A 22,333-nucleotide genomic window follows, 5' to 3' on the forward strand; every position below is an offset into this window, starting at 1 on the left:
ACTCTGTTCTGTCATAATAGTTTATTAATGATGACTAAAAATGAGCAAAAGGAAGTGAAACACATGACCAAAAACAAAATGATATAATCTATGTTTTAGAACATCATGAATGTATCCCTGCTAACTAAATTCTGTATAAATAAGAAACATTCTGGCTGCTAGTCAGTCAGGCTGAAAGATTCTCCTGACCACCATGGCCTGGGCGACTCCTTACACCCTCTGCAGGACCCATCCACCACTGGAGAATGGCTCTCGGCACATAGTTGAGCAAGTGACCTTATGGTGTGATTGAGTACCCCTTGGGTATATGCACAAGAATGGTATTATTGGGTCTTGTGGTAGATTGATTCTCAATTTTCTGAGCAGTCACCATGAGTTGGGTTTCTGGAGCCCATGTACCTATGTTGGGACACTTTGCTAAGCCTTGATGCGGGGGGGTGGGGGGGCTTGGTCCTGCCTGAACTGAATGTACCAGGCTTTGCTGACTCCCCATGGGAGCCCTTACGCTTTTGGAGGAGAGGATGGGAGTGGATCAGGGTTGGGGGAGGCTGGGTGGAATGGAAAGAGGGATAGGAGGGAGGATATGAGGGTCGTATGTAAAATGAATAAAAAAATTTCTTAAATAAAAAAATAATTCCTCAAACTTGCCTATTTTATTGTTTTCAAAAGAGATAAAGCAAGAAGGTGTGGACTTGCATGGGTGAGGAGATGGGAAAGAGTAGGAGGAAGGAAATCACTGGCCAGAATATATTGTGTAAAAAATCATTTTCAATAAAAAGTAAACAAAATATAGGAGAGAAAAAAACATACTGACACTAGTATAAGATAAACCATCATGACCAGACCACGCTGTCCAAAATCAGGCATATTTTTACTAAAACCATTCCTTTGAAAAGAGAATTTATTCTCTATTGGAACAGATATTAGAGTTGCTAAAACCAATCTCCCTCTTATGTGCCCATGCCTGACCTTAGTTTTCTCTTTAGAACTATAAATAATAAGCATGTCTTTCACTAAGTTGAGAATTTAATGGCAGTTTCCATTCTGGTACCATCTCTTATAGTCTAAAAACCTTATACCTTATAGTAGAAAAATGATCATTGGGTATTATCTGACATATGAAACATACTTTAAAGAAGGAGGGTTATTGAATTTCTATAAGTAGAAGGAATAATTATGACTGCTTAAATGTGCTTACTATATTACTGTTTTATGCTAAATTGTTGATAATAGTAAAAAATATATATCAAACCTGGGCCAATTGTTTTCAAACATTGTTTAGAATTCTGCAATGTAGTTAATGTGTAATTGTTACTGTCATTAGAAGGTCAATATTATTCAAAATAAAAAAATACAGCCATAGAACTTGCCCAATAACAATCCTAACTTTTTGAAAATAAGTGTGCTATATTTGTGAGGGCAGAAGAAGTTAATGAAACTTAACAGATTAAAGATGATTAAAAGAAAAGAATAGCTCTGCCACACTTGCATCTTGAACCATCCTCCTCATACTGCCCCAACTACAAGAAACATCTGGAACTAAGGGACAGACCCACAGCTGAGTGTGGTGATGTTTTATTTGTGCTCTAACAAATGAAGCTTACCTGGGGATCAGAGGACAAAGCCAGCCACTATGTAAAACATAGAGGTCAGGCAGTGGTAGCACACACCTTTATTTAATCCTAGCATTCAAGAGGCAGAGATTCATCCAGATCTCTGTGAGTCCAAGGCCACACTGGGAACAGAGCCAGGCGTGGTGGCACATGCCTTTAATCCCAACACTAGTTAACCATAGAGGTCTGGAGGTCTGTACAGACAGACAGGAAGTGATAGAGCTAGGTGGAGAAAGGAAGTAAGATGGCAGGGCACAGAAAGGTATATAAGGTGTTTGTATACAGGAAGTAGCTCTCTTGGGCTGAGGATTTGCTAGTGGTAAAAACTTGTGGCTTGCCTTGTTCTATTCCTCTGATCTTTCAGCTTTCACCCCAATATCTGGCTCCAGTTTTTTTTTATTAATAAGGCTGTTTACCAATTCGTGTTACAGCTGAGGTCTTATGTGTTTAATGAATTATTTTTTAAATTGTCTTTTAAAATATTTATTTAGTCATATAACTAACAGCACCAAATATATATAACAAAACACCATATATTTGAAATAAAAATAAATTGCTTTTGCACATGTTTCATAAGATACATTCCTTTCAAAAATAATAACCTGAAATATTATATAGAAGTGAATATCAGGAAAATAGTATCATATGTCCTTTATATTCATGCATTCATTCATTAATTCATTCATTCATATTTATTACAGTCAATTTTAATTCATCATTATGCTTACCTTCTCACATAAGCCATCAGTTATCTCATATCCAGAATGGACATTAATATTGTGCCAAAGTAATAAGATACAGTGAAATACAATGAGAAATGTCTAATAATAGTTTTACAGACCAAACTGTCAAACATCTTTGAGGACTAAAACAGGTAACAGAAGGAAGAGTAAAAAGTAAGTAGCAAAACTAACATAAAAATGTCACTCTCCATTTACAATTTACAATCTAGTCAGGGAGATAAAACCACCTAAGGTATCCTAACACATGCAAGGAAAAACATGTCCACAGCAGCATTACCATCTGCACAAATTAGCATTTTATAGAAAGAACCTGTAGATCATAAGAGGCTAAGTACTGGGAAAGTCACCACAGTGGCGAATCACATGTTTACAAAGCCCTAAATATCAGTGAACAGTGATAATCAATCTATGTAGAGTAAAAGGAGTGTTTTCTAGATAAAATATACACAAAAGCAATAAAGCAAGAAGTATGGAGCAACTGAAAATTTTGGTGGAATGTAATGAGATATGTCTGAAATGAATCCATGCCATATTGTTACGAATAGAAACTAGAACATTTAAAAGGAACTTCAAATGAGCATATGAGCTTGTGGTTATATAAAATACAGCATATGTAATATTTATTGCTATAAATATTATGTTCTGATTTTCTCGTTATCTTATGCATACTTAACAAAGACAGAAAAAGAAAGAACTGAGTGATTCTGCACTTCAAACCCTTACCATAACATTCTTGTATTTATTTCAGGAGCCTATATAGCAATGTGACACAAATTTAGCATCAGAAAAAAGTTAGGATGCCATTTAGGTTAGGGAAATAAAATACATTTAAGCTTATACTAATAATCAGTATGTATAAAGTATATAATAAGGAAATCATGTGCACTACACAATGAGAATGTAAAGGTAAGTGAAATTATTGACAGCAGATGACTACTATCAAGAAACACAATTGGAGGGAAATCCAAGATACTGCATTAAACAATCAGGAAGGTTTATGTGGGGGATGGTTTTGAATCAAAGGAGCATTTTTATAATAGAACACTTGACTAAGATCCTGGAAACTGATTCTCCTACTCGCTTCTAACACTAAGTAGCTATCCCAGCTTGTCATCTATTAAAGTTTATGAACCTTTTGCAATCATTTCCAATTCCATTTGTGGAGCCAATAAACTGAGTGTAATGTAAGAGGATGGATATTGTCTTCTGAGTTTGAAATTTAGAAATCAATCGACTCTAAAAAGGTTCTGAATATTAAACAATGTCTTTACTAAATAAGCATTTTCGGCCCAAATTGTTCTCTCTGGTGTGATCTGCATTGCTATTTCCACTTTCTTTTTATATCTACATGAGGATTAAAATATATTCAGATAAGAAAGAGTATAAATTTGACCTTTCCTTTATTGCTTTTGAATAGAAATTTCTCTTTATAACAGCTTTAATTTTAAAATAAAAGCTTATTGATCTAGTACAGGGACTAGTTTCTATCTAAGAAATTATATCTTTTAGTAATATTGAGGAAACATTTCAGAGATTATGAACCAGCAGCACTGATCCTTTGGAGGAAAACCAAAGATAAATGTTGGTGTCACACTCATTCACTACTGTGCAGAAACACTGAAAAGGACCAACTTTCTGAAAGATGTGTATTTGCTGCACCTAAATCTGAGTGTCATAACTTGTCACCTAGTTCTTCCTTAAGTGCATCTCATCTCATGACTGTGACCTCAGAAGAACTTGATTAATTAACTTTCAAGTTTGTAATTTGATGGTAATCTAATATGTAAATAAGAATAACAATCTAATTTAATTTTTATGTTCCATGATAGTTCAATGAAAATATATCTGATGGACTGCAAGCAGCATGTGAGGTAGCAAAGATTTAACTAAACTCAGAATTCCATAACTAGTTCAGAACAGTGGCACAGTGCAAATGATGAAATTACGAATAAAACTTGCAACAGGAAGTCTTCAAACTTTTGGAGTAACAACAAATTCCTATGTGGTGGTTTGAATGAAAATGGTCCCCATAGGCAAATAAGGAGTGGCACAATTAGGAGGTGTGGTATTGCTGGAGTAGGTGTGTTCTTGTTGGAGTAAGTGTGTCACTGGGGGTGGGCTTTGAGATTTTAGATGCTCAGGCCAGGCTCAGTGTCAGTCTCTTCCTGCTGCTTACCAATCCAGATGTAGAACTCTCAGCTACCTCTCTAGCACCATGTCTGCCTGCATGCCACCATACTTCCCCCGCCCCCATGATGATAATGGACTAAACCTCTGAAGCTGTAAGCTACCCCTAATTAAATGTTTTTCTTCATAAGAGTTGATGTGATCATGATGTCTCATCACAGCACTAAAACCCTAACTAAGACAGAAGCTGGTACCAGGAATGGAGTATTGTTCTGATAGGCCTTGCTGTGCTTTTATTTGGAGGAATTTGGACTTTGAGACTTCGGGTTAGAAAGGCAGGTGAACGCTTTAAGTGGGCCTTAATGATCCATACTAGTAGGAGCATGGAAGATAGTGGTGCTGAAAGTGACTTGAACTGAGGGGAGGATCCTGCTCAAAACTTTCAGGGGAGAAGAATTTTAGTGTGTGGCCTAGAGGCCATTTTTGTGTTTAGCTGTTTTCTGTTTTCCACCTTGTCCAAAAAATCTGCCTAAGGCTACATTTAACGGTTATGGATTAACAGCTTTGGCAGATGAGATTCAAAATAGTCTAGTATTGGCTGTGTCATGTATTTATTAATGATGAGTCTTGTGCAGATCTACAATGAGAAGGAGCAAGCTGAGCAAGGAAAAATAAAAGATGTACAGTTTTTGGGGAAAAGGTGCACCATTAAGTATAAACAGATTAAAGAAAAGCCTGATGCTAATTGGAATAAAGGGAGTGGTAACCTCATAGCAAGACCCCATCCAGCTAAACTTCCAACCTGTGAAAAGGAATTAAAGAAAAGTAAAAGAACAGACTAGGTCCAGGTATGTTAGTGCGCACCTTTAATCCCAGCACTTGAAAGTATAGGCAAGCAGATCTCTGAGTTCAAGTCCAGCCTGGTCTACAGATTGAGATTCAGGACAGTCAAGTTTAGGCAGAGAAGGAAACTGTCAAAACAGAAAACCGGTGAAAATGTATTTGAACAAGGGGAACATGTTCCAGCCATAGAAAGCAGCAGAACTTGGAAGCTTCAGCCATGTTGTTCTAGATTTAGAGTCAAGAACACAAAAAAAGGGTTATGGAATCTCACTCTATGACTAAGGAAATCCACCGTGGCCAGGCATATTTCAGGGGTGTCTCTGCATGAAGTCCTAGAGAGGCTATGTATGAAGCTATGAAGATGAAGCCTGGATTGCCTTGGATACCCAAAGATGCCACAATTGTGGGAAACTTGCCAAGAAAAGTTGCTAACAGGGAGTAGAACCAGCCCATAAGAAAGAAGTGTGTTGTCATCAACAAAGCTGAAAGGAGTTGGAGTCAGGCATGTAGATGCAGAATTAGGAATTTGCCCAGCTGGTTTTCAGTCTTGCATTTGTAGGTATTTCCTAACTATGCTCTCTTTTCTTCCTTTTGGAACAAAAATGTGTATCCTGTGCCATTGTATGTTGGAGGTATGGGATCTGTTTTTTTTATTTTGATTTTATAGAGGGTTACAGTTAGATTGTCATGAGTTTCAGAAGAGATTTTGAACTTTTAAACAGTGTTGAGACTGTTATAGACTATGGAGACTTTTGAAGTTGGACTAAATACATTTCTGCATTATGAAATTACTACAAGCCAATGGGGGCTTTTAGGGAGTAGAATGTGGTGATTTGAATGAAAATGGTCCTCATAGGCTCATAGGGCATGCCATAATTATAGCCCTGTTGGAGTAGGTGTGGCCTTGTTGGAGGAAGTATGTCACTAGGACTGGGTTTTGAGGTCTCAGATGCTCAAGCCAGTCCCGGTGGCTCCCTCTTCCTGCTGCCTGCTGATCTGGATGTAAAACTCTCAGCTACCTTCTAGCACCATGTCTGCCTGAATGCTGTCATGCTTCCTGCCATGATGATAATGGACTGAAACTCAGAACTATAAACCAGCCCCAATTAAATGTTTTCCTTCATAAGATTTGCCTTGGTCCTGGTGTCTCATTACATCAATTAAAACCCTAATTAAGACACTCCTATGTCACTCAGATTTTAATCAGACTTATCAAAATTATCAATAGGGAAGACATAATTTAAGGGAGAATTCTATAACACTATAAAATAAATGGATGTAGATTTTGAACCACACGAACTTCAGTAATCAAATACACTTGAAGGTCTTTTATGAGAATTACCTACTGTTAATTATAGAATTTCACTAAGCAAAGTAGAATGGAAATGTTGTCTGTCATGTTCTAGTTCATCTGTGTTATTTTAGATTATTCAAAACCACAAAAACCATTCAGAGGACTGACTTTAGTAGGATGGTGACATAGGTGATTTCCTGTGTATATGCTTCTACGTTATCGGTAGGGGTTACCTATGACCAATTGTGTGTATGTGGGAGCTCCTGATAGAACAAGACCATGGAGAGACATTTTGAAATCAGGTGAAAGACCTGATAGTTAACTATTATCCCAGCTACCGACCTTGGAAGAACCCCATATGCATGCAAATGTGCATCTAATCTTCTTTGGCCTTGGTGCTGGTGTCTATCATCAAAGCACCTGAGACAATTCATAGCTCCCCAGTCTCTGGGTTAAGGCCCACTGACCTCAGTTCTAACTGTGGATCCTAAAGTGTCCTCTTTCCAAGACTGAGTTTTATTATGGTCTGCAACCGGTCTTGTCTATCCTGGAAAACATTAAAACGTATACATGTTCATGTCTTCCAGAACAAGAAAGAAAAATGCATGTTCTCTCATATGTGGATCCTAGCTCCAAACTTGTATGTTTAACCTGGAGTACCTATTAAAGCTAAGAAATTTGAAAAGAGACATGGAAGTGGGGAATAATATAACACAGATGGTATTAAATGGGGAAAGAGAATAATGGGATGGTATTTAAATGAGGAAGGAAACACAAGATTAAACCAGAGGAGGTGGTGAAGAGAAAGTACAATGAACTTAAAGGTTGTTTGTAAAGCCATACAGAAACATACATATATTGCATATAATATGTATTATTTAATTTTTCTCATATATACAACCATAACCCTAACCTAATTCTAATCCCCATCCCCTAAAACCTCTATCTATCTTTCTCATACATACAAATATATGTTTTAAGCTGGGCTACTTCAGACAGAGGAATAATGCTTCTCCCAAAGCTGTAGATTATCAAAGAAAGTGCTCAGACGTGGGATTCTTCTCTCTGAGTTGTTGGTCCCAGGTACTTTCAAAACAATATAGAGCATTTCTGCCACTAGAGCTAGATGGTAAAGCCCTATTGCTGCAGACACTGTCATGGTTTGATTCAAAGACATGGGGAAATTAAGCTGGTACTGATCTATGAAGTCTGATCCTAATTAGTCTTATCAATTAAAACCAGGAGTCAGATATTGGGGGTAATAACCTGAAAGATCAGAGAAGCAGAGCAGCAACCACTAGAGACTTCTTACCTCTATGAATCCTCAGACCAAATGGGACCAGCATTCTGTCTCCACCCACCTTATATTCCTGTCTCCACCTCCCGATTGTGCTGGGATCAAAGGTGTGAGACTCTCAAGTGCTGGGATCAAAGGCATGAGCCTCCCAAGTGCTGGGATCAAAGGTGTGAGTCTCCCAAGTGTTGGGATTAAAGGTGTGCACCAACACCACCTGGCCTCTATGGTTAACTAGTGGCTAGCTTTGCCCTCTGATCTCCAGGAAAGCTTTATTTGTCAGAACACAAACAAAATATCACACAAGAGATCTGGAAGTTTCGTCCGTGATGGTTAGCTTTCTCAGTGCTAGGGGTACAATGCAAGGTGTTAAGACGAAAAACTACCAACAGTCTGACTAATATGTGACCCCTGAGCACTACAAATAACTACTGGAATGAGAAGCTATGCCCAATTGTGCAAGAATGGCATGAAAGTTATAGGGGTAAATAATAGCTTTCTGATTGTATTTAAGGCATTCGCTGCAGGAGAGAACTTATGACAAGGACTCATGACTGGGACCATAGGAGATCCTAGGGAGAACCTCCTATTCTTACTTTGACAAAATTACACAGCATCAAAATGCCTTCTAGATATTTATCCTTATTCCTACATATTAGTACAACTCTCATCACTCATCAAAAGAGCTGAATTTTATAGCAGATAGTAATTAACAGGTTATAAACAACTGGTCAATATGCAGATAACAAATGACCATGGAGTGCTTAGCCATAAATATGATATCAATATCATACCCTTTCTCTCATTTATAAGGTATCATAAAAAACAGAGTGGAAAAAAGATACAAAATATGGAGAAGAATGAGAGGCCATTGCACCCATGAAATAAGAACAGCTATCATTGTTTCTACAAAACCTACTCAAGCCAGTCAACATTCAGTATGGTTGTAGGATGGGTTAATTATACCCTAAAGCTAGCTAAAAAGCTATTGGCAATTGATGGCTGCTGGAATAGGAAAAGTGGGTTTTTTTTTTAGGAGTGTAATCCTTGGTAGGTTGCCCATGCTTCAGTGGATTATGATATACCCATGCAATATGGGCACACTATCTTAGTGGGTTATTAAAGAGGAAGGAGAAGAAGAAGAGAAAAAAAAAGAGGAGAAGGAGGAGGAGGAAATGAAGTTGGTGTGAATGTGGAGAGGAGGGGGTTGGGAGGAGAAAGGGGGGAATAAGAAGATAAGCTTGAAACGCATTGTATACATGTATGTGATTCTCAAAGACAAAACTTAAAAAAAAGAAAAAAATGTCAGACACACAAACATAACACTGAAATGAATACAAAAAGCCATTCTTTACATGAGGACTCAAATTCAAAATATTAAGACATGCTTACCTACATTGTACCATGCTAACTGTAAGTGGATTTTTGTTACTCCTCTGCCTTACAACTGATCAGAAATGTTCAGGGATCAAGTACAGGCATACCTATGAGATGTTTGGAATAATTGTCAGCTTGCTATTAATATGGAGAGTTTTCATTCTCAGATTAGTGCTACTAGTCATTCTAAGCTACAAATATCCTCTACAGAAGAGTCATCTTCAGATATTTAGGATCCTCAGTAGCTTTGCCCTCAGAGAGATTCACATGCTTTATTTTTTTATTTTATAATTTAATTTAATTTTACATATCAGCCATGGATTCCCTTGTTCTCCCCCAGCCCACCCCCCATTCCCATCTCCTCCAGGGCAAAGAATGCCCTGAGGATTGAATTCAACCTGGTAGATTCAGTCCAGGCAGGTCCAGTCCCCTCCTCCCAGGATGAGCCAAGTGTCCCTGTATAAGCCCCAGGTTTCATACAGCAAACTCATGCACTAAATACAGGACTGGGTCCCACTGCCTGGATACCTCCCAAACAGATTAAGCTAATCAACTGTCTCACTTATCCAGAGGGCCTGATCCAGTTGGAGGATCCTCAGCTATTGGTTCATAGTTCATGCGTTTCCACTAGTTTGGCTATTTGTCCCTGTGCTTTATCCAACCTTGGTCTCAACAGTTCTCGCTCATACAAACCCTCCTCTTTCTCACCAATTAGACTCCTGGAGCTCCACCTGGGGCCTGGCCGTGGATCTCTGCATCCAGTTCCCTCAGTCATTGGATGGGGTTTCTAGCATGACAATTAGGGTGTTTGGCCATCCTGTCACCAGAGTAGGTCAGTTTGGGCTGTCTCTCGACCATTGCCAGTAGTCTATTGTGAGGGTGTCTTTGTGGATGGATACGGTCAACAAGGCAAAGCAACAGCCTACAGAATGGAAAAAGGTCTTCACCAACCACACCTCTGACAGAGGACTGATATCCAGAATATATAAAGAACTCAAGAAATTAGACATCAAAATGCCCAACAGTCCAATTAAGAAATGGGCTATAGAACTAAACAGAGAATCCTCAACAGAGGAAACTCAAATGGCTAAAAGACATTTAAGGAATTGCTCAACATCCCTAATTATCAGGGAAATGAAAATCAAAACGACCCTGAGATACCACCTTACGCCTGTCAGAATGGCTAAGATCAAAAACACTGAAGACACCTTATGCTGGAGAGGATGTGGAGCTAGGGGAACTCTCCTCCACTGCTGGTGGGAATGCAAGCTTGTACAACCACTTTGGAAATCAATATGGTGCTTTCTTCGAAAATTGGGAATCAATCTCCCCCCAAGATCCAGCTATACCACTCTTGGGCATATACCAAGGAACGCTCAATCATACCACAAGGACACTTGCTCAGCTCAGTTCATATCAGCATTGTTCATAATAGCCAGAACCTGAAAACAACCTAGATGCCCTTCAACTGAAGAATGGATAAATAAAATGTGGTACATATACACAATGGAATAATACTCAGCAGAGAAAAACAATGACATCATGAGGTTTGCAGGCAAATGGATGGATCTAGAAAAAAAATCATCCTGAGTGAGGTAACCCAGACTCAGAAAGACAAACATGGTATGTACTCACTCATAGGAGGATACTAGATGTAAAACAAAGATGACTAGACTGCTACTCACAACTCTAGGGAGGCTACCTAGAAAACAGGACACCAAGAAAGACACAGGGATCGCCCAATGACAGAGAAATGGATGAGATGTACATGAACAACATGGACATGAGTGGGGGTAATGAAGGACAAGGGTCGAGGGAAAGAGGGCTTAGGGGAGTGGGAGATCCCAGCTGGATCAAGAATAGAGAGGGAGAACAAGGAATAGGAGACCATGGTAAATGAAGACCACATGAAAATGGGAAGAAGCAAAGTGCTAGAGAGGCCCACAGAAATTCACATGCTTTATTTAACAAACAGAAAAGGAGAAGACATTGGTGGCCAGTCAGAGGAACAGCAGGTGGCACCTGAGCTTCAGCAGTTCCTCTCACCATGATGCAAGTCACTCATGGGTGAATCCTGGAGAGGCAAGGCCCCAAGGGCTTCAGCTCCAGAGTGTCTCTTCCTACTGCTGTGCCTTTTCATATTTGCCCTGCCAATTTTCTCTTGTATCTGGCATGGTGTGAATGGGTGTGGGGGCATCCCCACTGCCTTTACTGTAGTATTATAATCTCATGGAAATATCCTATTCTACTGGGCATTTTTTTTTTTTTTTTTGGTTTTTCGAGACAGGGTTTCTCTGTGTAGCTTTGCGCCTTTCCTGGAACTCACTTGGTAGTCCAGGCTGGCCTCGAACTCGCAGAGATCCGCCTGGCTCTGCCTCCCAAGTGCTGGGATTAAAGTCGTGCGCCACCACCGCCCGGCTCTACTGGGCATTTTTAATCTGTGGGTTATTATGAAAATGATTACCTATTAAGGTGTACAGTTTAGCTGAAGTAGTGGTTTTATACAACAATAATGTTAAATAGAATTTTTTTGATGAATAAGGGTTTTTAACAAATGTAGTAAGGGATTATGATAGAGGTTAGTTTAGTGGGAAAATTAATATAGGTAAAGGTAGGATACAGTGTTGCTACTGCCCCATATAAAGCAGAGGCTGCAGATGGTAGAGAATAGGAACAAGAAAATGTCATATATCTAGGATTTATGAGTTTATTTTGAGGACCATATATACTATGGTTTAGGTTAATAATTAAGGAAAACAATTGAGTCCCAGGAGTTAGCTTAAATTCTTTTTGATATTGGACAATGTGTTCATGGGTTTTGGTGTTCACAATAGCTGAAACAGAGCTTTACTTCATGTAACTAAAAGAAAGAATTGAAGGTTAGTTAAAATAATTGGACTGTACTCTGAAATATGAAAAGTGAAACTAGTAACCTATTTTCCTGGCAATTATAAAAACTATTGTTTATGTAAATGAGTATGGCTGAAAGGCTCCTGATCTATGAGAAGTCTAAAAGAGAAATGTTTAACTGTATGTGGATTCTTGAGGATAATTTGTTTCTCACCTGTAATATGTAAAATGTTTAATCATGTAAGGGAAATGAGAAACATGTTGTTTTTTACTTTTATTCATTGTAATCATTCACTTAAAAATAGAATGTAGCCACATTGTGATTTTTATAATGCTTGAAAGATTCTGCTGGGGTATATAAGCTGTAAAAGAAAGAAAAGAATTTAGAAGGAAGATATCAAGAAAGAAGGAAAACATTAGGGTAGAATGGAACCAAGAAAAGAATAGAGTAGAAAAGCATCAGAAAGAATAATAAAATTAAACAGAAGCTTTTATCCCACAGAAAAGAAGTCTTTTTCTTGCACACTCTGCATCTTGTTCCCAGTCTCTCTGACCTACAGAAGGCTGGACCCTCTGCAGAAGGAGGTTTCCACACGACTACCATTGAATTTCTCAACAGAAACCTTGCATGCAAGAAGAACAAGATGATAGATTCCAACATCCCCAGTTATTAGCTACATAAAGAACCCCCAACAAAATAGAGATGATCTCAATATTCTCCAGTTCTGTGCCTACTGGACTCAACCTAATATAGACAGCAAATACTGAAGAAAACTTTATGTCTGTACTTAATTTATATAAGACTGTTTTATTCATTTCCTCTCAAATAGTAAAACATAAAAACTATTCACACTGCCCTTACATTGCATTAAGATTTATAAGCAATCTAGAGGTAATTTAATCTTAAGTATGTATGTGAAAACTTCAACAAAGACACCAGGAACACACAAGAACAATTTTATAAATAAAAGAGATGTAAAGATAGGTGTTCTAATGTGGGGAACAAAGTTGGACTCTTACTTACATCATAAGCAAAAATTAACTATAACACTTACATGTAAGACTGGAAACCACAAAGCTTCTAGAAAATAAGACATGTGGAGAAAACATTTGTCTTGGCAGATATATTTTTAATGTGAACTCCTAAACATGGGCCATAAACAGGGAGATAAAAGAAATAATGAAAATATAAGCCTTACATAACAAAAAGAACAATAACAAAATGTAAAGGCAACTTAAAAGACAATTGAAAATAATTGCAAGAGATAAAGTTGATTGTGGTAAATATCTCAAGCATATAAGATAACCATTTAGCTCAAGAGAAAAAATATAGTATAAAAAAACCTGAATAGATATTTGTCCCAAGAAAACAAAGTGGTCAATGTGGTGGTATTGTGGTTCCCAAAATATTGTACACCCTAATAAACTTATCTGGGGTCAGAGACAGAACAGCCACCAGATACAAAGGCTAGAAAATGGTGGCACTCACACCTTTATTTAATCCTAGCACTCCAGAGGCAGAAATCCCTCTGGATCTCTGCGAGTTCAAGGCCACATTGGAAATGGCCAGGCATGGTGACACATGCCTTTAATCCCAGAAAGCAAGCCTTTAATCCCAGGGAGTGATGGTAGAAAGCAGAAAGATATATAAGGCGTGAGGACCAGAAACTAGAAGCATTTGGCTAGTTAAGCTTTCAGGCTTCTAGCAGCACAGTTCAGCTGAGAGCCATTTGGATATGAAGACACAGAGGCTTCCAGTCTGAGGAAACAAGATCAGCTGAGAAGTTGGTCAAGTAAGGCTAGCTGTGGCTTGTTCTGTCCCTCTGATCTTCCAGTATTCACCCCAATAAGTGGCCTCAAATTTGATTTTATTAATAAGACCTTCTAAGATTCGTGCTACAGGTCAAGATCACCAAACACTGACAAAACATAAGACAGAACTACACGGAGATGTAGTTTGTTAGTGTTTTCAAAATGACAAAGAGTAACATCAGGAAGATGGAAGGAATCAGTGAACTTAGTTATGGGAGCTGTAAATTGGTACCTCTAACTTACAGGAAAAATGGCATATAAGCTACTCAAAAATTTAAAATAGGACTACTATAGGCCCAACTCTCTGAATTCTGGGGACCAAAAGGAACTAAGTCAGCACATTAAAGGTACATTTGGACTCCAGTGTTCTTTACAGCATCATTCCAGATGTCAAGATTGAAAACAAAAGAAATAGTAAAGAAAGAACAATTTGGTGTTATGTTATTATCAGATAAAGGTTGAGTACCATATTGCCCTACAAACAAAAGGTTGCATAAAGTATCCTCATTTCAAGATAAAATGAATTTTAAAATTTCATAAAATTTATTGAGAACTTTGTGTGAGTGTGTGTGTGTGTGTGTGTGCGTGTGTGTGTGTGTGTGTGTGTGTGTGTGTGTGTGTGTGTGTGTGCTTGAGTGCATGTGCCTTTTGGAATTCACTAAACACAGAAAGAAAATGATGTGCAATATTACTTCCACATCTAATCTTAGATGTCCAAAACTCAGAGTATAATAGTCATTACTCCAATTCAAGGAGTTAGGTGGAGATGGTGAAAAGGCTCACTTTTAGGCACCAAACATATTTGGGAGAGCTGACACACTGTGGTGACTACTTAGTAATGATGTAGGATTGAGACTTGTTAGTATTTTAAATAGTCTTTTCACAGTGCTGACTAGTTTTATGTCAACCTGACACAAGCGACAGTCATTTCAGAAGCAGGAACCTTAATTGAGAAAATGCCCCCATTAGACTGGCCTGTGGACAAGCCTGTGATGCATTTTTTTCTTATTGATTATTGGCAAGGGATGGTCCAAATCACTGTGAGCAGAGTCCTCCTGGGAAGGTGGATCAGAGTGCCATAAAAAGCAAGCTTAGTAAATCACTGGGGTCATGCTAATAAGTAGCACCCCTTCATGGCCTCTGCTTCTGCTCCTCTCTCCAGTCTCCATCCTGTTTGTGTTCCTGCCCTGACTTCCCTCAGTGAGGGCTTTCATCCAGAAGTGTAGGTGAAATAAACCTTTTTCTCCAAGTTGCTTTTGGTTATGATGTTTTATCACAGCCACAGAAACCCTAAGACATCATACAAAATATGGTAACTGAAAGCTAATGGCTGTGTTAATGAACTTGATTGTGACAATTTTAATGTGTGTATACATATTGTCACATTTGACATTGTAAATGTAAATAATTTTTGCTTTGTCAAATATTGCTTAAAGCTGAAAAAACAATCGCAGATAAATATTAAGCAATAAATCCCACAGTGACTTTGGCACTTTGTGTTAAGATTTTTGCTGCCCTAATTAATTTACTCCATTAGAACATGGAAATATAAAACATTAAGGTAATGCTACATATTGTGCATAGTGACTGAGAGTATTTTTCTTTATGGTGATGCAATTAAAAGGCCTCAATCTCATTAACCAAGAGAACAATGAGTAGAAAGGTCCCATAATCTAAGAATGCAACTTAAAAATAGAGAAATGAAATAAATGCAGTATCTCACACTTGTAATCCCAGCACAAAGAGGCTGAAGCAGGGGGTTTTCATGAGATTGAGATAAGTCTGGATTATATAGACTGTTCCAAGACATCAGGAATGCAGAAACTCATGTAAATCAACCAACCAATGAACAATAAGCAAAACAAAACAAACCAGAACAATTAAACTCCATCCAATCTGGAAAAGTAGAAAAAACAATTTGTTGTTCTTATAAAATAAAAATTGAGAAAGATACAGCAGCTGAAACAAGAGATTGAATACGATGTCTAATTTAAAGGTAATAAAGGTTTCAAAATCCCAAAGGACATGTGGTTGGTGATATTTATGGCAGAACTTATGAGAAACATCACCCTCATGATTCCTTATCCTTTAAACTTGTATAGATTCATGAAACCAACAAATTCTACTGTAGGAAAACCTCTTGTTGGTCCAGGACATGGGACATCTTGTACCCAAATTTAGTTAACAATATGTCAGAAGTGCTCTGTCTGGTAATTTCATAGTGAGTCTAAATCAAACAATCACCTTTTAAACATTAGAATGATCACAGTAATTTGAAAGGTGAACACAGCAAGACTGATGTTAACACAAAATTGTTGATATCAAAAACTGAAATTAATCCTGGATCATTTCCATCATTAATCAGGACCTAAATCTATTTTGTAAGAGGATTTTCTGAGAGCAGCTAATAACTGCTATCACACTTTTCTGAATCCATAAACCAAATATAGATAGAGAGTGACTGATATTAGAAGCCTGAAAGTGACAGCTCCCTCATGAATATCGCCAAACCATGTGACCTCCACAGTATTAGAACTTGAAGGAAAATTATCTTATCATGAAATAATTCAGCAGTCAGCTTGATGAGTGCACTGCAGTGTAGATGTACAGATATCTATGTCAATTTGATCCTCTGCCATTATCTGCATGTTTAAAGTTTCTAAAAACAGGAAAAAAAACCCAAATTTAACAATTAGTTTTGTACATGATTTATATCATATAAACAATCAATAAGGGAAAATAAGGCTAACTGTGGTCTTTAAATCTTAATTCCAGTGTTATCAGCTTGGCCCAAGTCACCCTTTATTTAAACTTCATCTATCAAATACTTCCTGACAGTGACATTCCCTTCTCTCTTGAGAGACACAGACACATAGAAAAGTATTGAAATAGTGTAGGATTTTCTTCTTTTGATATGCTAGATCATTAAATCAAAATTAATCCATTCACTGTGAGTTTTAATCAATATACTACTCTACCCAGTAGAGGAGATTTAAATCTTCCTGTCATGTCAGGCCGTGTTCATGTCAAACATAGTAGCTTCTTCTCTAGGATGTTAGAACTACTGTCATGGTAAAGTGAGAGACAGGTTCGCAAAAGCATTAAAATTTCAGACTTACTTTCATTGACCTAACAGATATAGTACACAAGCTGATTAGTGCTCACAGATGCACACATACATGCAAAAACCCCTTAATATGTGTTTACATAAAATAGTTCATTATTGCAATATTTAAAAACCAAATAAACTAATTAGGTTTTATAACACAATATTCTATAAGTTCTATACAGCCTAGTAAACTGGATAAGGTAACTGTTGCACAGTTAGACAAAATGTACAAACCTATATAATATGTGTATATGTGCATGTGTGTATATGTATACATACAAAATGTATAATGTCTTCAAGCACTTTTTATGGATGTACTTCTTCATTTATGTTAAATAATGTTTTAATGCTAACTTCTCATTCCAGTCAGTGTCCCATTATGATAAACTTGAGTCGCAGAAAGGGCTTAAATTGTGTTAAGTAGAAAAGATATTTCCTTTCCTAGGATTCAAAAAAATAGAGACTCTAAGACCCAGAAAATTAGAGGGAAAAACCTAGTAGGTCCTAGTCACTAACCCAAAAAGACAATGAGGAAGTCAGTACATGATAAGAAGTGACTGGTGAGTTTCACTACAGTAAGTCACAACTAGTTTGTGATTGTTTCAGGTGGAGAATCATATGATTTTAGAGTGACACCCCAAAGAGAATCCAAGGATGTAAAATTTCTTGGACATCTGGAATGAAGATGAAGATACTGAAGTTAAACATACATTATTCAAAATTAAGAAGCTAAAATTTGGACAGGCATGGTTGTGCACACCTTTAATTCCAACACTTGGGAGGCAAGGATATATGTATCTCTATGAGTTTATCATTTAAACTTTATAATCTTGATAATTTCTATAAGCTATTACTTAAACTTGATGATTAAAAAATAGCAGCTGTAGAGACGGTTTATCAGATAAGAGAACTTGTTCTTTCATAAGACTTGGGTTCAGTTCCCAGTACTCACATGGGAACTCACAACCAGCTCTAATTCCAATTGTAGGTGATCTGACACCCTCTTCCAACCTCTACAAGAATGTATGTGGTACACACATTTACACATGCAGGCAAAATATTCATACATATAAAAATAAAATAAGTGATTCTAGAAAGTTTTTCAATATAATCAAATACTTTTGATTATTCCATGGCACAAAAATTCAATGTAATATCCGTTTACTTATCATTCATCTATCATCTACTTATCCATGTATATGTAACTATCTATCTATCTATCTATCTATATATCTATCTATCTATCTATCTATCTATTTATCTATCTACCTACCTATCTATCTGTCATTTGACCTACTTATCTATGTGGATGTGGTGTTGGAAGATCAAATCTAGGCCCTCATGCATTCTAAGCAGACATTATACCATCAAGCTTTTATCCCCTAGCCCACATGATCTTTTCAAACAATTCATATTGATTGAGAAATTTTCATTTCTGCTAACTCATTGACAGCTTAATCACATTTTAATACTATGTTACTTTTCTTACTAGCTATTCATATGTTTCATATTGCTGGGTTGTCTTTCTCTCCTAAAACAGGTATAAGTAATGACAGATTCAAATTTGTTCATCTATATGCAGTCGTACATTTAGGTTTCCCCAAGAGTGCAGAAAGTTATGAAATTCTGTGAACTACCAAGGAAAGCACTTTGCAAAGTTAGGAAGCTGACGTAACCTGTGGAATAAATGACAGAACTGTTGAATGAAAGAGGATGTGAAAGCTAAAATATTTCTCATTTCATGATTTTATGATTGTGTTTCCTAGTTCCTACACTATCCACATAGACCTCAGAAATCAACTTATTTTTCAAAATGACCACCTCTTTGTCATATATCAGAAGACTTATTGACCTGTACAGTCTCAATTCCCAGATTATTCTGAATACTTCTGATGGGGATAAGCCTTTGTCTCATAAATGCCATTTTTCAGCTCAAATCATTTTGACACATTCATAGTCAAAATACTGTTCCCAGTACCTCATATGCTAAAAGATAATATTTTCAGCTGGTCAGAGGGATTAACAAAATAGAGATAGTGTGGGAAAAGTGAGCATAGAGTTCAGTTACATTATTTTATTCTGCTTGACAAGTGAGAGTATCCATTCAACAATTACATATTTCATTATACAGTGTTATCACAGCAGAAGTATGTGGGAATTTTATAGCTTCCCATCAATTTAAAAATGCCAGAGCCCCAGTCAACTGACCAGGAGCAGTAACTGACCTAATAAATCTAATAACATATATTTTACATAATAAGAATATAATATCCAAAAGAAGGTCAATCATCTGTCACTTCATTGCATCAGATCCTAAAGATATGAACATATATTAAGTCTGAATTAATATTATAGTGTATTGCAATAAACAGAATGTCCCAACAAATTTTCCAGATATCTCTCTTCAAGTTTGATAGTTTGTTCATAATAATTTGTCAATTTTAATGACTATTTAAAGTTTACTGGTAAGTATGTCTTTCTACTAATAACATTGAAACAAAATTTTAATTTCTAAGTTATTGAAATAACTAAATTAATAAAGCATTTGTTTGGAAGCCATGTGGGAAAAAACTGATCCCAAGATACAACTCTGGAAGCTATCTTTTATTTCTGATTACATAATAACATAAGGATTAGTGATGGTACCACAATTTGCACGCAACTCAAAATCTTAGTGAATTTCTCCAGCTAAATAAAATATTTAAAGAGTTATATCACAGTTACCTAGGTGGTATCATATGAATCAACTGAAAAATAGAGAGTTGTTGGGTACTTGATTATGTTTTCCATATTCATAATAAATATTTCTTTCGATGATTTGAATATAAACTCCAACACTCACTCTTGGAATTTAACTGCCCCCCTCACATATTGACAGACCAACCCTGAAAAAGCAGTTAAGACATGGGAGCCCTACCATTGTGAATATACCAATATGCTCACCATGGAAATGATTAGTTGAAGAAGGGGCTCTATTGGTGAAATTATTAAGGCCACTCCACGTAGTTAAAAGGAGATTTATTTAATGGCGTAACTTACAAATTAAGGGATAGGTAGGTCGCGGGGTCTGGGGAAGGTGTATCGCAGTCCAGCGGTGTTCTCTGGAGCTCTGCTCGGTCCACCTCCACTATCCAGGGTCCCGCAACAGAGAGAGCGCCTGCCGATCCAGATCTCCGGTCCCCAGGCGCCTCCTTTCGCCCCGCCTTGTAGGCGTGACAGTTGCCGAAGTCTCAATGCGGGTTGGAACTTCCAGATCAAAGCTGGAATGGCTACCCACTACAGGGCTCTGTTATGAAAGTGAGTGCACACATGACCCTCACATCTTTTGTAAAACCTCCCACCCTGTGAGGTGCTTGCCACGCTACTAAGCAGCTGAAATCCCTCACCAGAGAAGACCATTGACTTTGAACTAAGCTTTCAGCACTGGGACTTATGAATTTATTCTCTTTCTAGATTTCTTACTACGAGGTACTTTGTTGCAGTCACAGAAAAAGTCTAAGACATGTTCCGTGTCTTGCTGGCTTACAATATGACTTTCCCACTCTCTCATCAATGGAAAAATTCTATTCTCTATCATTGAAAGTAGGTGGGCACTACGGCTGCATTGGTCAACAGAATCAGGCAGCATGATATTCTCAGAAATCCACACCTGGATTTAAAAGTACTACAAGTCTCCATTTTCTGACCCTTGGAACATTCATTCATGGGGTAATCTGCTTTAGACATCAACATCATGATGGGACAAGACTAAATTACATGAAAAGATCAGTTGTGAGCTTCTCTGTCAAGATGCCCTGCTTACAGTTGACAGGCACTAACATGTGCCAGCATGTAGTTGAACCATCCACCCAGAAGAACTTTCAGAGACTCTTTCCATTGCTATCAATGCTCCTTAAAGAACACTAAATGAGTATATACAGGTGAACTCAGTCAACAACAACAAAACTGTTGGCAGCTACATGGAAAGGTGGTGAGTCTTAAAGCAGTTTGTTACATGACATTTTATAACCAGAGCATGATGCAACTGCCACTTTCCCAAACAGGTAACATATGCATTTTATGCCTTATCTATTAGATAAAGGTTTAGTTTAAAACTGTGGGAATTACAGCAGCGTCTAGAGATCAGCAAATATTACATTTGATATTAATTATTAGTATTAAAACTGGATCCAATAGAATGGAGTATTTCTTTGAGAATAATCTTCATGTAAACTGTAGATAAGCTATTAATAGATAAATGCACTGAAGAATTGTTAATACTAAAATTGACCCACCTTGAATTTATTTCACTTTTTCCAAAGTCATTCACTTCCTTTGGGAAAATGAAGGTTGGCTTGGGATTCATGATCTTTTTATTATTTCAAACAACCTTCTATGTAAGAATTTGAATCTCCAAACAAACTGTCATTAGAGAGGGTATTGCTTTGTCATGCACTAGGTATAAAAGAGGGAAAGGAAACCTCCATCAATTACACTCCTCTCATTCTTCTATTTGTAGTAGCAGCCAGAGATGACAGCTTATGAGCAGCATCCTCCAGTTCTCTAGTGATCGTTGCACCTTGTGAAAGCAGTGTCTCTCCTCAGTAAGCAACTCTTCTGCTTCTCCTGGTGGTGACGTCATGTTGGAGCAAGTCACAGGTGCACTTACCCTGACAGCAGTAAGAGTCGAATGAAACCATAAACATCTCCTCCATTAGCCCTTTCTAACAATGCACCCTTAGAACAGTATCTTTTAGTTACGGTTACATTAGAATCACCTGGGGAAAACTTTGGAAATCCTGATTATTGGGAGCAGAGTGTCCTTGTTCAACTGAGTGTGAATCGCTAGAAGTAGAACCAAGACATTAGTGTTCTTTCATTTTATTTTCTTGTCATCAAAGAGCAACTATGGAGCTTGGACATATTGTTAATGATCTTTTTTATTTTATTAACATTTTTTCATTTATTTTACATACCAATCACAGTTTCCTCCCTCCTCTCCTCCAGCCCCCCTTCCATCTACTCCCCCTCCCCATCCACTCCTCCTCATCTCCATTCAGAAAGGGGAAGGCCTCCCATGGGCTTGAACAAAGCATGGCACATTAAGTTGAGATAAGACTGAGCTCCTCCCCCTGCATAGAGGCTCAGCAAGGTAATCCAGAATGGGGAACAGGTTCCCAAAAAGCCAGCTAATTGCTAGGGACAGGTCCTGATCTCACTGCTAGAAGCCTTACAAACAGATGAAGCTACACAACTGTCACATACATGCAGAAGGCCTAGGGTGGTCCCATG

This window comes from Peromyscus californicus, unplaced genomic scaffold (assembly GCF_007827085.1).
Source record: "Peromyscus californicus insignis strain IS unplaced genomic scaffold, ASM782708v3 Scaffold_6__1_contigs__length_162567912, whole genome shotgun sequence".
Lineage (NCBI taxonomy): Eukaryota > Metazoa > Chordata > Mammalia > Rodentia > Cricetidae > Peromyscus > Peromyscus californicus.